A 7,432-nucleotide genomic window follows, 5' to 3' on the forward strand; every position below is an offset into this window, starting at 1 on the left:
ACTTAAAGGCAGGTTTTCAAATTGCAATTCATAAACTTTAAATTCAGCCTACAGATCTTATTCTATTTTTAAGTCTACAAATTTTATCAGTTACTTTAAAGAAATTTTTGAATTCAGTTTAGTTATGCTTGTAGATTTAGCCGAAATGTTTAAATCTTCAAACATTTTAAATTTCATTTATAAATTTGACATGTTTAATTCTGTTTTATAGGACAAGTGTTTCAATTTTCTTAAAAACAAGAAAACCTTTCTTAGCACTTAACCCTTATACATTGTAAAATTTCTAATACTGCATTAAATTTAACAATATTTTTTTAAAAAATCAGAAGTCAATCTCAGTTGTTTATTTACATATTTAAACTGGAATTATAAAGTTTTCATTCTATTAGATCAATTTTAAAAAACATTATGTCAATATGAAATACTGTAAATGCACAGAATTCTCCTCAGATTGGAAATATTAATGTTATGGTTTTTTATCCTGTTTTTTTCAGGCTGAAAGATTAATATACTCCAAAGAAGACAAATACCTTTCTGTTTTACTGAAGTCATTCTAGCTAAAAATTTTGTCTGAACATTCACCTCAAAGGTACCCCATGCTTTCTTTGGCTCCCAACCATATTTTAAACATTTTCAATTGTAAAATTAAAAGATTTGTATAGTGAATACCAAGGTTCTACTATTGACATTTCACTTCATTTGTTTTTACCATATATTTATCCTTCACTCATCCCTCTGTCCTTTAATCAATTCACTATTTTTGTGCTAAAGGAAAATTGTAGACAGCAATGTACTCTCTCCTAAGGACTTCAGCAGACATAACACTGACTAGAGTTCAATATTGGTACATAATTTCTTCTTTTGATATAAAATTGACAATCAATAAAACCCATTACTGTTAAATGTACAATCAGACTTTTGACAGTCACCCCTGTATCACCCAAACTATTATAAGATACAGAACGATTACTGTTTCCCCTGAAAGTTTCCATAAGCTTCCTCCCAGTCAATTCCTTCCCCACTCAGAGACAGTCATTGCTCTGACTTTTTTTTTCCAGCATAGATTAATTTTGTCTTTTCTAGAACTTAATATTAGTGGAAGCATCCAGCATGGACTATTTTGTATAAGGCATCTTTCATCCAGCACAATGCTTTTGAGATGCATCCATGTTGTTGAATGTACTGGTAGTTTTGCTCTTTTTATTGTTGAGCTTGCAAATATTATTGTATTCATAAACAATATTATTTCAACTGTGGATGGATCCTGGACCATTTTCAGGTTTTGGCTATTATCAATAAAGTTGTTATGAACATACTCACATAAGTCATTTTGTTGATCACCGAGTCCCTTTTAAAGTTTACTATGTCATGGGATGAAACGCTCAAACATATATTATTTTTCCTTAAACATATATTACATAGATATCTGTGTACTCACAGAGGCCTGTGACTCCTACCCAGGTTAAGGAGTCTTGCACTTCCTTGGCTGTTATTATGTATTTATGTATTTTCTTTTCACTCTAAAGACTTTTGGTGCTAGGGCACTAATATAACTAAAGTGTAATTTGTGTCTGCCTTCCTGGAATCTTAAATTATTTTATGTTCCTAGGACAAAACAACTCAGATATTCAAAATGGAGTCCAAGGGCTTTTTCTGAGTCAGAGTTCATACCAAATAATCTACTAGTGAAAAGAATAAACTTCTGGGAAAAGAAATATTCTAAAGACTTTGAGAAAGCTAAAATGCTACTTATTTTCACTTAATTATCGATTTTTATGGAATACTGTTTTTTACTAATCTGTAATAATGTGTTTTTCTCTTGTTTCTCAATATTAGAACTTCTGGGTTTAGTTGAGCTAGTGCCACCCAGAATAAAAACTACATTTTCAGTCTTTTGTATATCTAAGTGCTTTCACATGACTAATCTCTGGACAGTAGGATATAAACCACAGTGTTGTGAGTAGGTGTATGCAATCCCACTGCAGAAAAGGAAACAAGCAGAGCCAGGCAGACACATTGAGTGGAGGAGGCAGACAAAGATCAGTGTTCCAGAAGGCTGAGGTGATTAGAATTTATGAATTAGAATAGTAAAGAAGGATAAACTTCTCTGGAATTCTGTAGAGTTCTAGAGATCTGAAGATCATTGTGCTTGAGGCTTTCATTGAGTTCTAACTTACACATGGTGGTGGTCAAACTCCATGAGGTGAAGGAAAGAACCACTCAAAAACAGTAAGCCAAATATTTCCTGGAGTTTACACGAGGATGGGACTAATTTGCATTTTTGCTAGCCAGAAAGTAGAGACTGCATAATGCAAGAGGTATTTGTTAGAGTCCTCAAAAGAGTTTTACCTTAGTACAATGGCCTAATCAGCCCTAGTGTACAGGAAAAAATAGGTGGAGCACAGGGGGTTTTATGTCAGTGAGACTATTCTGGATGATACTATAATGGTGGACACATGTTATTATACATTTGCCCAGACCTTTAGAATATATAACATCAAGAATAAACTCTAATGTAAGTTATAAACTTTTGGAGATTATGATGTACCAATGTAGATTCATCAGTTGTAACAAATATACCTCTCTGTGGAAGAATACTAATAATGAAGGAGACTGCTTATGTTTGGGGCAGGAGGTATATGGACAATCTCTGTACCCATCTCTCAATTTTGCTCTCAATGTAAAACTTCTCTAAAAAATAAAGTCTTCCTAAAAAGCAAGCCGAAGTCGGGCTTTGTGGCTCAGCCTGTAATCCCAGCACTTTGGGAGGCTGAGGTGAGTGGATTGCCTGATCCCGTGGGTTCGAGACCCGCCTGGGCAGATTGGTGAGTTCTCATCTCTACAATAAAATAAAAAATTAGCTGGGCGTGGTAGCACACACCTGTAGTTCCAGCTACTTGGAAGACTGAGGCAGAAGGATCACCAGAGCCCAGCAAGTCGGGGCTGCAGTGGCCGGGAGTGGCCACCACACTCCAGTCTGGGTGACAGAGTGAGACTCCAACTCAAAAAAATTAAAAATAAAAAGCAAACCGAGAAACTCCCTTCCCCATCCATTACCTCACTTATAAATCAGGGTATCATTCTAAGAGAAGTATGCCATTTTCTCCAGAGCAGTGGTGCACAGATATTGCTTAGGCAAAGACAGGCCATTGGAACAGGTAGTTCTATAGGTCTCTATAAGGGGACTGACTTTATCTGAAGCAGACGTGGGGATGTTCAAGCTTAAAGGTGATGTTGAAATCAATGACGATTTTGATGGTAGGCAATTAAGAGGAGAGTAGTAGCCTCATGATAGCAACAAGCTAAATTATAGACCAGCTAGAAATTTAACAGTGAGAACCCAGGAAAGAAACAGCTAAGAAGAGAACTTCTGGGGTCTGTACGAGTTATACTGCCTTGCCTCCAAGATTACTTCTGCAAAGGGACCTGAATCAGACTGTGGAGAAACTTATGACTCAATATTTTGTGAAAAACAATAGAGAAATCAAACAGAAATTAGTGGAGGTTAAGGATTGTTGTGACACTAATAGAGGCAGACAAGCTGGAAGCTTAACAGAGAGATCATGGGAAAGAGGCAAAGAAAACCCAGCTAAAACCATGGTTATCTTAGGTGTGTATACTCAATTCTGAAAAATATCAGAGGCTGCATGCTGCAGGATAAATCTCTTTCACTGAACTAACCCAGTCAAGTCACTAAACAAATAAACAAGCAAACAAAACAACAATACTCCTGGGAGAGGAACAGTATTTAGGGTTGCTATATTATCGAAAATGTCAATTTTTCAATAAAAAATTATAAGACATTAAAAAAATATGACCCATACACGGGGGGGGGCAAATCAAAACAATAAAAAAATCCCTTTTTTTTTAAAGCGGGCCCAGTTGTTACAGACTTTGAAGCACTTTTTGTGTTACCCAGAGAGGGGTTCATATGGCGTTGTTCTGAATTTCCATCGTAGCTTAAAGGAAAACTTTCGCAATGTCCAGAGCCCTTAGCATCCTGCAAATGAAGGAGGAGGATGTCCTCAAATTCCTTGCAGCAGGAACACACTTAGGTGGCGTCAAGCTTGACTTCCAAATGGAACAGTACATCTATAAAAGGAAGCATGATGGCATCTACATTATACATCTGAAGAGGACCTGGGAGAAGCTTCTGCCTGCAGCTCCTGCCATTGAAAACTCTGCTGATGTCAGTGTCATATCTTCCAGGAGTACTGGCCAGCGGGCTGTGCTGAAGTTTGCTGCTGCCACTGGAGTCACTCCTATTGCTGGTCACTTCACTCCTGGAACCTTCACCAACCCGATCCAGGCAGCCTTCCGAGAGCCCCATCTGCTGGTGGTTACTGATCCCAAGGCTGACCACCAGCCTCTCACAGAGGCGTCTTTTGTTAACTGCCCACCATTGCTCTGTGTAGCACAGACTCTCCCCTGCACTATGTGGACATTGCCATCCCGTGCAACAGCAAGGGAGCTCACTCAGTGGGTCTGATATGGTGGATACTAGCTAGGGAAGTTCTGCACATGTGTGGCACCATCTCCCTTGAACATCCATGGGAAGATATGCCTGATCTCTACTTCTACATAGATCCCCAAGAGATTGAAAAGGAAGAGCAGGCTGCCGCTGAAAAAGAAGAATTTAAGATCGAATGAACTGCTCCAGCTCCTGAGTTCACTACTACTCAGCCTGATGTTGCAGACTCGTCTGAAGGTGTGCAGGGGCCCTCTGTGCCAATTCAGCAGTTTCCTACTGAAGAATGGCATTCTCAGCCTGCCACTGAAGACTGGTCTGCAGCTCCCACTGCTTAGGCCACTGAGTGATAGGGACAGCCACTGAGTGGTCTTAAGTTGTTCTTCCACAGGCTCTTAAACAACATGGAAATAAGGTTGGTAGAAAATAAACATCAGCTTCTAAGAAAAAAAAAGACTCCAAAGCAGGTATTACAAGTATGTTTAAAAACTAAAGGAAATAATGCTTAAAGAAATAAAAGAAGATATGATGACAATATCTTATCATATAGACAGTAAAAATAAGGAGATATAAATTATTTTTGGAAATGAGATTTGGAGTTAAAAAGCACACCAACTGAATTTTTAAAAAAAAACCCATAAATATTCAACAACAGTAAGAACAGGTAAAGAAGGAATAACACTGTATAGAAGTAACATGACACTGGAATTAAGCTAGTAGAAATCTAAAGTCAATTTTGATCAATTAAAATATATGCTGTAACCCTACAGCAACTGTTAAGAAAATAGCTAAAAATATAGTAAAAAAAAAATAAAGGAATTAAAATGTTACACTAGGAAATACTTAATGTAAAAAAAGCAATAAAAGAAGAATGAAGTAGGAAAAGATGAGAAGTAGAGAAGACAAAAAGTAAAATAGCAAATGTAAATACAGCAACAAAATGTAAACATTAAAAATTACACTAAATTTAAATGGATTAAACAATTCAATCAAATGCAGAAATCTTCAGACTAGATTAAAAAAATCCAACTGTATTTGATATACAGGAGACATACTAGATTCAAAGACTAAAAATAAGTTGAAAGTAAAAGAATGGAGAAAGAGATATCACTTATATAGCAACTACAGAGACCAAGAGCTTATGTGCTATAAGATCAAATAGACTTTAAAACAAATACAGATGCTTCTCAATTTATGATTGGGTTATGTACCAATAAACCCATCATGAGTTGAAAATATGGTAAGTGTTTTGTTTATATTTTCAACTGCTGAAGGGTTTGTACAGACATAACCCCATTGTAAGATGAGAAGTTTGCTGAGTGAGTGTTGATGAGTGAGTATTGCTTTTGTATGACCATAAAATTGAAAGAAAGTAAGTTGAAATATTGTAGATTGGGGACCATCTGTGTTATTACCTGACATAAAGAGGGACATTGTATATGACAAAAAGTAAATCTATTTTGTTATGTTATACAGCTAAAACAACTATAAACATATATACACCTCACAGCAGAGTCCCAAAATATATGAAGCACAAAGTGATAAAATTAAAAGAAATTGGCAATTCAATAAAAATAGCTAGAGACTTTAATACCCCACTTTCAATAATGAATACGCTAGGCACAAGATTAACAAGGAAATAAAAGACTAGAAAAACACTAAGCAAACCAGATCCCACAGACTACTCAACAACAGTATAATATACTTGAATATTCTTCTGAAACACACAGGGAACATTATCCAGGATAGACCATTGCTAGGGGAAATGTAAAATGGTGCATCCACTTTGGGACACAGCCTGTAAGTTCCTCAAAAGATTAAATATAGGAGTATCAAGTTACCATATGACCCAACATTTTTACTCCTAGGTATATATGCAAAAGAAATGAAAGCATGTGTCCATACAACTTAGAAATGTTCATAGAAGCTTTATTCATAATAGCTAAAAAGTTAATGTGAACCCAAATGTTCATCAACTGATGAATAAGTAAATAATATGTAGTATGTTCATATAATAAAATATTATTTGACAAAAATGTAAAGTAATGATATATGTTACAACAGAATAAACCTTGAAAACACTATGCTAAGTAAAAGAAGATAGTAAAAAAACAAAGACCACATGCTGTATAATTTCATTTATATAAAATGTTCAGCATAGATACGTCTATAGAGCTGGAAAGTAGATTAGTGGTTTCCAGGTTTGGATGAGTTGGAAGAAAATGGGGAGTAGCTGTTAATGGGTACAGGGTTTCTTTGGGGGTGATGAAACTGTTCTAAAATTGACTATGGTGATTCTTGCACAATTTTGTGAATGTATGAAAAAATATTAAATTTACACTTGAAAGAATTCAATGGTATGAGAGTTATGTAACAATAAAGTTGTTTTAAAGTGTTTTAAACCAGACTTGGTGGCTCAGCCTGTAATCCCATGCTTTGGGAGGCTGAGGTGAGTGGATAGTCTGAGCCCGTGGGTTCAAGACCCACCTGGGTAACTTGGCGAGCCCTCATCTCTACAATAAATCAAAAAATCAGCCGGGCATGGTAGCGCGTGCCTGTAATTCTGGCTACTCGGAAGGCTGAGGTGGAAGGATCACTGGAGCCCAGTGGGTCGAGGTTGCAGTGGCTAGGAGCGGCCACTGCACTCCAGTCTGGGTGACAGAGTGAGACTCCAACTCAAAAAAAAATGTTTTAAGAACCTCATCTCCCCTGCCCAATCATTTGCCTAGATGTTGGTTAAAAAGATGTAAATAGAAATTTCTTGTTCCAAAGAAAAAGATAAAACTTAGAAGAAAGCGTTTTTTTCCTCTATGTTTTCTTCCTGCTTTACATTTTTATGTGGGATCTGAAGCAGTAGTGGTCATCTTGTAGCCATGATGCAAGAATGAGAATGAAAGCCAGCCCACCAAGGACAGTGGAAGAAATGTGTGGAAAGAGTCTGGCCCTTCGTGACATTACTGAGCA

At 36.6% G+C, this 7,432-nt stretch overlaps 1 pseudogene; it reads left to right on the plus strand.

The window, feature by feature from the left end:
- The first annotated feature begins 3,979 nt into the window (after positions 1 to 3,979).
- LOC103255328 lies at positions 3,980 to 4,844 on the plus strand (annotated as a pseudogene).
- Positions 4,845 to 7,432: the final 2,588 nt, after the last annotated feature.

The sequence above is a fragment of the Carlito syrichta genome, unplaced genomic scaffold (assembly GCF_000164805.1).
Source record: "Carlito syrichta isolate Samal-C Ts95f unplaced genomic scaffold, Tarsius_syrichta-2.0.1 Scaffold74158, whole genome shotgun sequence".
Lineage (NCBI taxonomy): Eukaryota > Metazoa > Chordata > Mammalia > Primates > Tarsiidae > Carlito > Carlito syrichta.